Source organism: Apium graveolens, chromosome 3 (assembly GCF_009905375.1).
Source record: "Apium graveolens cultivar Ventura chromosome 3, ASM990537v1, whole genome shotgun sequence".
Taxonomy (NCBI): Eukaryota; Viridiplantae; Streptophyta; class Magnoliopsida; order Apiales; family Apiaceae; genus Apium; species Apium graveolens.
Genome location: NC_133649.1, coordinates 272,069,139 through 272,079,880, shown reverse-complemented (window position 1 = coordinate 272,079,880; position 10,742 = coordinate 272,069,139). Strand labels below are relative to the sequence as shown.

At 38.7% G+C, this 10,742-nt stretch overlaps 1 non-coding gene across 1 annotated transcript; it reads left to right on the top strand.

The window, feature by feature from the left end:
• Nucleotides 1–10,410: 10,410 nt before the first annotated feature.
• On the top strand, nucleotides 10,411–10,517 carry LOC141715566 (small nucleolar RNA R71). The gene has a single exon (XR_012572323.1). It is a non-coding gene; the product is annotated as a small nucleolar RNA R71 (small nucleolar RNA).
• The last annotated feature ends 225 nt before the right edge of the window (nucleotides 10,518–10,742 follow it).

Sequence of the window (10,742 nt, the reverse complement as noted above, 5' to 3'; positions counted from 1 at the left end):
ATTTGTTCTTCTGTTGGAACAAAGAATAGTTCAACAGTACCATTCATGACGTGCTCTCTAATAAAATGATACCTGATGTCAATGTGCTTTGTCCTCGAGTGCTGCACAGGGTTATTGGTGATGGCTATTGCACTTGTATTGTCACATAAAATAGGAATTTTGTTCAATACAGAGCCATAGTCTCGAAGCTGGTTCCTAATCCACAAGATCTGAGCACATCAGCTTCCAGCAGCAATATATTCAGCCTCGGCTGTTGAGTTGGAGACTGTTTGCTGTTTCTTGCTGTACCATGAGACTAGCCTGCTTCCTAGGAATTGACAACTCCCTGAGGTGCTTTTCCTATCAACAACACTTCCTGCGTAATCTGAATCTGTATATCCAACAAGGTTAAAACCAGATTCTTTAGGGTACCAAATACCTAGATTTGGTGTTCCCTTAAGATATCTTAAGATTCGTTTAACAGCAACGAGATGAATATCTCTAGGATCCGCTTGGAACCTTGCACATAAGCATGTAGCATACATAATATCTGGTCTACTTGCAGTAAGATAGAGTAACGAGCCAATCATACCTCTGTAGCTTGTGACATCTACCTTAATGGAGTTTTCACATGGTCCAAGCTTGACAGCTGTAGTTGATGGAGTCCTTGCTGATGCAGAATCCTCTAGATTGTACTTTTTGAGGAGTTCCTTGAGATACTTGGATTGACAAATAAATGTTCCATCTAACCTTTGATTTACTTGTAATCCAAGAAAGAACTTCAGCTCTCCCATCATGCTCATTTCAAACTTGCTGTGCATTAACTTAGCAAATCTCTTACAGAGATTATCATTAGTAGACCCAAATATTATATCATCCACATAGACTTGGACTAATATAGTATCATTCTTATGTTTTTTAGAAAAGAGAGTTTTGTCTATGACACCTCTAATAAAGCTATTTTCAATAAGAAATTCAGAGAGAGTGTCATACCATTTTCTTGGAGACTGTTTGAGCCCATAGATAGCCTTGAAAAGAAAGAAGACAAAATCCAAATGATCTGGATCTTCAAAACCAGGAGGTTGCTCTACATATACCTCTTCATCCAACTTTCCATTCAGAAAGGCGCTCTTGACATCCATTTGATAAACTTTAAAGTTTGAGAATGCTGCGAAAGCCAGAAATATCCTGATGGCCTCAAGTCTAGCCACTGGAGCATAGGTTTCATCATAATCAATGCCTTCAGCTTGAGAATACCCTTTTGCTACCAGTCTTGCCTTGTTTCTTGTAACCACACCATCTTCATCTAGTTTATTCCTGAATACCCACCTAGTACCAACAGCTTTCTTGTGTGTAGGTCTAGGTACTAGTTTCCAGACTTGTTGACTTTCAAACTGATTGAGCTCATCTTGCATAGCAATCACCCAATCTGGATCAATTAGTGCTTCTTCAATCTTCTTAGGTTCCATCTCAGAAAGAAATCCTGAGAACAGACACTCATTTTGAGTAGCACGTCTAGTTCTGACTCCAACATCTGGATCACCAATAATCAACTCAAAAGGGTGAGCTTTATTCCAGACAGTCTGTCTTGGAAGATTTGATCTTGATGATTCGCCTTGAAATTCATTGTGATGTTGTGTCCTACTAGATGATCCTTCAGCATCTCCCCCTGAGTTGTTGCCATGTTGACTTGAAGATTCTCCATCAGTAGCAGTGGTATCTACATTGTTGCCAAAGTTTTCATCACTATTACCTTGAGTATCATCAAGATTAACAGGTTCTTCACCAGCAACAACCTCAGGTTCTTGACCATGTTCTGATTCTGAATCTGACATATCATCAAACTTCAGTTTCTCAGAAGGATCTTCAGTTTGGATACTAGGGAGTTTAGTGTCATCAAATGTAACATTGACACTTTCAGTTACTTTGTGTTGATCAATGATATACACTCTGTATGATCTTCTTCCATATCCAACAAAAATACCCTCATATGCCTTTGCCTCGAATTTACCACGACGCTCATCTCCATCCTTGAGCACGAAGCATCTGGCACCAAATACATGAAAGTATTTGATAGAAGGTTTCTGTTCATTCAAAATCTCATAAGGAGTTTTCATGAAGTCTTTGTTGATTAGAGTTCGATTCTGAGTATAACATGCAGTATTGACAGCTTCAGCCCAAAAGTACATTGGAAGACCGGATTCACTTAACATCGTTCTTGCAGCTTCAATCAATGTACGATTCTTCCTTTCTACCACTCCATTTTGCTGAGGGGTTCTAGGAGCTGAAAATTGTCTGGTAATCCCTTTGTCTGTACAGAATTCATTGAGAAGTGCATTCTTGAATTCTGTCCCATTATCTGACCTTATTGCTCTAACAGGGACGTTATAATCTAACTCAATCATCTTGATATGATCAATCACAACTTATGGTATTTCATCCTTAGAGTGAAGAAATAAAACCCACGTATACTTGGAATAGTCATCAACTATCACAAGACAGTAACACTTCTTTGACATCGAAAGGACATTAACTGGTCCAAATAAATCCATGTGCAATAATTGCAGAACACCAGTTATGGAAGATGTGTTAGTACCTCTGTGACTTGCTTTCTTTGACTTTCCTTTCTGGCAAGCCTCACATAGTCCTTCTGGAGAGAATTCCAGCTGAGGCAGACCTCTTGCCAATTCTCTTTTTACAAGAGAATTCATTGTTTTAAAATTGAGATGAGAAAGTCTCTTGTGCCATAGCCAACTCTCATCTGACGATGCCTTTGCATAGAAACAATTGACTTCAGGATTGCTTCCAGAGTTCATGTCAGCTACGAACAGATTTCCTTTCCGGATTCCCATTAAGGAGGGTTTTTCACTTTTCTTGTGCAGAATCTGACACTTCAGCTTGTCGAATAAAACATTGTAGCCGTTGTCACAGAACTGACTAATGCTAAGCAGATTGTGTTCAAGTCCTTGCACAACATATACATTTTCAATGATAACATTTCCAGCTAGCAAACAGCCATATCCCTCCGTTAAACCTTTGATGTTATCTCCAAAGGTAACCACTGGGCCAGCTTTCTCAACCACATTTGATAGCAGGGCTCTATCTCCGGTCATATGTCTTGACGATCCACTGTCAAGAATCCACACTACCGGTTGTACCTGTTTAATGCCCTCTTTTCTTGACGATGAGGTGCTTGCATCACTATCCATGAGAGCAAGATTCCCAACTTCTTCATCTTCACTGTCAGTATCATCCCAGCTTCTTCCCTTTGCCAGGTAAGCCCTTTCAGATTTACTCTTCTGATTAGAATCGTAAGAGTTCTTCCTAGCTTGTTTTGGCTTCCTGCATTATGTGGCAAAGTGTCCCAACTCATTGCAGTTGAAACATCGAATGGTGCTTCGATCAACCATCCCTATTTTATACCCACCACTGCTGGTGTTAGAGGATGAAGATCCACCTTTCTGGAATCTGTTGTAGTTGGACTTGTACTTGAACTTGGGATTCCTTTTAAATCTGACATTTGAGAATCTCTTGACAATCAGGGCCATTGACTCATCCTCCAATTGCTCCAGTTCTTCCAAGGAATAATAATCATCTCCTGATTGATTTGTAGTAGGAGAATCAAATTCTGCTACTATCACATTATCTTCAACCTTGGAAGACTGTACCATTCTTTCTGACTGTTGAGATTGTTGTTGATATTGTGGTTGTTGTTGTTGTTCATCAGCTACTAGAGCAGTAGACGTGCTGACCACTCTTCCTTTCCCGTAAACTTCCTTCTGCTGAATCTGCTCCAACTCATAAGTCTTTAACACACCATAGAGCCTTTCCAAAGAAATCTCACTCAGATCTCTTGCTTCTCTTATGGCAGTGATTCTATGTTCGAGATGAGTTGGCAGTGTTAAAAGGAACTTTTTGTTGACCTCCCTGATGGAATAGTATTTACCATTAATGTTCAGGTTGTTGATCAATGCATTGTACCTCTCAAACACTTCAGTGATTCCTTCCCCTGGATTGGATTTAAAGTATTCATACTCAGAGGTTAGGATTTCTAGTTTGTTCTCCCTAACTTCCTCTGTGCCTTCATTAATAATCTCAATAGTTTCCCAGATATGTTTGGAATCTTTACAATTTATTACATGTCTATTCATCAAGGGATTAAGGGAATCTACTAAGATTAATTGAAGGCTAGCATCCAGGGAGGCTTCTTCTATTTCAGCAGGAGAGAAGTCCTCAGGATCCTTCACATAAGTTCTCGCTTGGGTGATCACCACATCATTTTCTATTACCTCTGGTTCAATAACCATAGGAATTTTTGGACCCTTCTTTAACACTTGCAAATATTTGGGATTAGCAACCTGTAAAAACAGTAGCATCTTCTTCTTCCACATAACATAATTTTCTTTATCGAAAAGTGGAATTTTAACGGTTCCAACTTTTTGTGTAGTCATTATGAATTTTTTGAGTGAATAAAAAATTCAAGAAGTGAAAGAAACACAAAAGTCTAGGATCTAGATTTGTACGTTAATTAGAAGGCTCTGATACCAATTGTTAGGTCCCAATTTATTTGTAGAAGGGGGGTTGAATGCAAACAATACCGTTTAAGCGAATAAAATGCGGAATAAAAAAAATGAAACAAAATTCAAGTTAAATAAAACTTTTATTAAACTTGAAAGGTGTTACAACTACGGTATCGGTTACAAGGGATTAATCTTAAATCAATTATTACAAATCTAGAATAAATTCGACATGAACTTTTTCTATTTTTGCAATTAAAAGATCAAATGCTAAATGCGATTTGAGATTAAGTTCTAGGGATTTTAATCCGCTAGATTGATATACAAGAACAAGATAAAGATTTCTAGTTGATTGGATTTAACTTTACAATCTAGAAATTTAATCTTGAAGAAAGCAGATGAAAAATGAAAATGTTTTGCCTTTGTTTTCTGCTTCTTTTTCTCTTGACTTGTGTGTTCTGTATGTTGAATAATTGCATGAATAACTTCTGCTGTGTTTTGTTGTTTAAGTAAACAAAACAATCCAGTTGAATCAGCAAGACTTTCGGCAAGACAATCAAATGAACTGGCATGACAATCCATTTGAACTGGTAGGACTTTCGGTGAGACTATCCTTTTGAACTAGCAAGACAATCCCAATAGTTAGCAAGACAATCAGAATGAACTAGCAAGACTTTCGGTATGACTATCAATTGTCATACCGATTGTCATAGTAGTTCAAATCAAATTGTCTTACTGAATTATTAATAGATTTTAATCTAATAACAATTCTGAAAATCCTTAATATTAATTCTGAATTAATTAATTAATTAATTCAATTAATCAATAAATTAATCTTTGCAGATATAATTTATTTTCTTAATTAAATTATATGACTTAATTAATTAATAGAGAATTAATACTAATCTTGAGCATCAACCATTCTTCTGAAAATCTTCTGAAAATTACTGTCAATTATGAATCAATTCCACCACTTCAATGTTGACACTCGATGTACTGTCTGGTTCATGAGTGACTAACTTCCGTGACGTTTCTTCAAGCCTTGACCTTGATACTCTTGATTTTCTTCAGACTAAATCCTTGTAATTAAATGATACCCTGACGAGATCTCTGTCACTTGATTAAATCCATAATCTTGATTTATATCACTGAGGCTTGATCAATTTCTTGAGCTTCTTCCAGTGAATTAAGTCTTCAAGTCTGTAGATGAATAATGTTTCTTAACCCTTTGACAGATGTTACTTTGTGAGATCTCTCTGACGATAGATCCACTATTTACTTATTACATTCTTATTTGAGTTGAGTTAAATCCTCGAATATACAAATAGGCTATGCCATATACCTTTCAACTTGTGCACTAACCTCTGATCATGCTATCTCTTGACCTTGTCCTTGTATACTTTATTATTCTCATAAGCCTGAAGATGGAACTCGTCGAGTTCATTAAGTTGAAGCATTCTCTTCTCTCCAACAGCTGCCATGTCAAGATTCAGTTTCTTCAAAGCCCAATACACTTTATTCTCTAACTCCGCAGGCAAATGACACGCCTTCCCATACACCATATGGAATGGTGACATTTCTAGGGGAGTCTTGAATTCTGTTCTATATGCCCAAACAGCTTCATCGAGCTTCAACGACCAATCCTTCCTTGATGGACTCACAACCTTCTCCAAGATTCATTTGATCTCTCGGTTAGACACTTCAGCTTGCCCATTAGTTTGAGGATGGTAATCTGTGGCTATATGATGATTCACATAATACCTTTCCATCAATGCAGTGAACTTGCGATTGCAAAAATACGATCCCTCATCACTGATTATGACCCTTGGAGTACTGAAATGTGTGAATATCTGCTTACGAAGTAAATTTAGCACCACCTTCGCATTGTTGGTTGGCAAAGCTTTAACCTCAACCCATTTAGACACATAATCCACTGCCAAAACAATATAATGATTGTTGGATGATGAGATAAATGGCCCCATGAAGTCGATTCCTCAAACATCGAAAATCTCAACTTCGAGAAGCACATTGAGAGGCATCTCATATCTCTTGGACATATTTCCAACCCTTTGGCAGCGATCACATCTCAACATAAACTAATGAGCATCTTTAAATAACATAGGCCAGAAAAATCCCGCTTGAAGAATACGGGCAGTTGTCTTCTCTCCACCATAATGGCCACAATACACAGTAGAATGACAGTCTCGCGAGATATCTTCCGTCTCACTATACAGAATACATCTCCTGATAATCTGATCTGCTCCATGTCTGAACAAGAACGGCTCATCCCATCGATACCACTTCACCTCAAGTAGAAACTTCTTCCTTTAAGCATAAGAGGGGGAATGAAATTACTCACAAGATATTTACAATATCTACAAACCATGGTTCTTCTTCTTGCACCCCAAAAAGTTACCCGTCAGGAAAAGATTCATTGATCAACATCTTATATTTTTAAGCTTTACCTTGATCTTCTAGTCGTAAGAAATGATCTGCTACTTGGTTTGATGTACCTTTCCTGTCTTTGATTTCTAGCTCGAATTCCTGAAGCAATAGAATCCATCGAATCAATCAAGGTTTTGAATATTTCTTCGAGACCAGATATCGAATAGCAACATGATCAATGAAAACTATCACTTTTGTCCAAAGCAAGTAAGATCAAAATTTCTCGAAACTATAGACAATTGCCAAGAGCTCCTTCTCTGTAGTAGTGTAGTTCAGCTGAGAACCATTAAGGGTTTTACTAGCATACTTACACATGAAAAATATTCTGCTTCCTCTGGCCAAGAACTGCTCCAACTGCATAGTCACTAGCATCACACATCATCTCGAATGGCTCATTCTAATCAGGTACAGTAATAACAGGTGCTATAGTCAAACTCTTCTTCAAGCTCTTAAAAGCAGCTAGACATTCATCAGCAAAATTGAAAGGAACATCCTTCTCCAACAGATTGCACAAGGGTTTAGAGATTTTTGAGAAGTCTTTGATGAATCACCGATAAAAACCCGCATGACCAAGAAAACTGTGGATTCCCTTAACTGATATTGGTGGAGGAGGATTTTCAATAACCCCCGCCTTGGCCTTATCCACTTCAAGACCTTTGCTAGATACCTTGTACCCAAGAATGATACCCTGTTGCACTATAAAGTGACATTTTTCCCAGTTGAGCACCAGATTGGTCTCAACACATCTTTACAGCACCAAACCAAGATTATGCAAGCACTCATCATAAGAAGTCCCAAATACATAGAAGTCATCCATGAACACCTCCATATTAGTGCCAATCATATCAGAGAATATGGTCATCATGCATCTCTGAAAAATAGCAGGTGCACTACAAAGTCTGAAAGAAACTCAACGGAAAGCTAAAGTACCAAAATGACAAGTAAAGGTGGTCTTTTCCTGATCTTCTGGGGTAATGTAAATATGATTATAGCCTCAATACCCATCCAGAAGACAATAATACTCATGACCAGCCAACCTGTCAAGCATTTGATCAATGAATGGAAGCGGAAAGTGAATTTCCTGGTGGCTTTATTCAGCTTTCGATAGTCCATGCATACTCTCCACCCCGTGACTGTTCGAGTAGGAATGAGCTTGCTCTTTTCATTATCAACAACTGTAATGCTTCCTTTCTTAGGCACACACTGCACCGGGCTCACCCATGAACTGTCAAAAATAGGATAGATGATCTCTGCATCCAGCCAGTTAAGAATTTCCTTCTTCATAACCTCTTTCATAATAGGATTGAGTCTTCTCTGCTATTCAACCGTTGGCTTACTTCCTTCCTCAAGCATAATTTTATGCATGCAGTAAGAAGGGCTTATTCACTTGATATTTGTTATAATCCATCCAATTGTTGATTTAAACTCTCTCATAATTCTCAAGAGCTTACATTCGTCACTACCTGAAAGGTTAAATACAATAATAACAGGAAAATTAGATGCATCACCTAAAAACGCATACCTCAAGTGTCAGGCAGTGGTTTGAGCTCAAGTGTGGGAGCTTTCTCAATGGATGGTTTGAGATGCTCCTGAGAATTTTTAAGCTCTGATAATCCAAGAGACTTGAATGGCAAATCCAATCTCCTTTTCCATGGAGATTCCCCTGTTAAGGCTCTCTCTTCATCTTCACTATCAGATTCCCCTGTTAAGGCTCTCTCTAAGGCATCCGTTCTTAGAATTTGATCAAGCTCTGAAGTCACTACAGAGTTGACCAACTCTACTTTAAAACACTCTTGTTCATCAGTAGGGAAATTCATCGTATTGAAGACATTAAAAGTCACATCCTGACCCTGAACTCTCATAGTAAGCTCACCCTTCTGTACATCGATCAGAGTTCGGCCAGTAGCTAAGAATGGTCTCCCCAAGATAATGAGAATTTTCTTATCTTCCTCAAAGTCCAGAATGATAAACTCAACAGGGAAGATTAGTTTATCCACCTTAACCAAGATATCCTCCACTACACCTCGCGGATAAGTGATGGATCGATCAGCCATTTGTAAAGACATGTTTACAGGTTTTGGATCAGACAGACCAAGTTTCTTAAAAATGCACAAGGGCATCAGATTGATAATAACTTCCAAGTCACACAAACCTTGTCAAAAGATAGATTTCCAATGGTACACGGTATCGTGAAGCTTCCTGGATCTTTAAGTTTAGGAGGAAGTTTATGTTGCAGCACAACACTGCACTCTTCCGTTGGAGCAATTATTTCCAACTCTTCAAGTTTTAGCTTCCGAGATACAATACCATTCATGAACTTAGCATAGCTCGGCATCTGTTCTAAAGATTCTGCAAAAGGTATGTTAATGTACAACTTCTTGAAAACCTCCAAAAACTTGGCAAACTACTTGTCGAACTTCTGCTTCTGAAGCCTTTTAGGATATGAAGGAGGCAGATAGACTTGTTTATCCCCTGTATTCTCCTTAGGAGGAGTGTTTTCAACAGCTTTCTTCTTCAATTCCACCTCGCCATCCTTCTACAGAGCCGTTTCAGCAGAATTCTCACTTTCTGGAAAAAGGCAGGGCGCGGGCGCGCTTCGTATGGACGCGGGCGCGCCTGCCTTCTTGAAAAAAATTCAGAATTTACATTTTAATGATTTTGGGGGCTCACGGCCTTTCCAGACCTTAAGGTGATTGCCTTAAGTTGTTCTTTGACTTCCCTCTTCCTTGGATTAGCTTCTATATCATTTGGAAGAGTTCCTTGCGGTCGGTTCAATAAGGTGTTAACAATTTGCCCTATTTGACTCTCTAGAGTCTTGATTAAAACCTCTTGGCTTTTGCACATAAGCCTCAACTCCTCCAATTCAGATTTTTCATTCTAAGATGGACCGACACCTCCGTGAGATTGTTGTTGCATCCCCTGTGGCTGAAATTGCTGTCTTGGTATATACTGTTGCTGAAAACCAGGAGGATTGAACTTGTTTCCAAATTGTTGGTAAGGTTGTTGCATACCACCCTGATTGTTGCTCCAGCTGAAGTTAGGATGGTTGCGGTTGTTAGGATGATAAGTGGCAGGAACAGGTTGCTGCAACCTCTGAAAGTTGCTCACGAATTGAGCTGATTCACTAGATATAGTGCATTGCTCCGTCGTATGCAAACCTGCACAAAGCTCGCAAACACTCATTGTCTGTTGAACACCATAGTTGGTCAGAGAATCGACCTTCATAGTCAACGTCTTGAGCTGAGCAGCTATAGCCGTAGTTGTATCTACCTCCAAAATTTCTGCTACCTTGCCTTGTGGTAGTCTCTGAGTTGGGTTCTGATATTTATTAGTGGCCATCATCTCAATTAGATCATAAGCTTCCTCATAGCTCTTGGCCCATAAGGCTCGCCCTGATGTTGCATCAATCATAGATCTTGACTGTGCTCCCAAACCATTATAAAAACAATTGATCACCATCCAATCAGGCATTCCATGATGAGGACACTTCCTAAGCATCTCCTTGTAGCGCTCCCAAGCTTCACATAAAGATTCACCAAATTGGTGCGCGAATTGAGTAAGAGCATTCCTGATTTTAGCTGTCTTTTCCATAAGGAAGAATTTAGTAAGAAATTTATGAGCAAGATCCTCCCAAGTAGCAATAGAACCAGCTGGTAGAGAGTGTAACCAGATCTTAGCTTTATCCCTCAGGGAGAATGGGAAAATTCTCAGTTCCACAACATTTTCAAAAATATTATTGAACTTGAAGGTTTCGCAGATCTCGATGAAATCCCTAATATGTATATTAGGATCTTCCGTTGG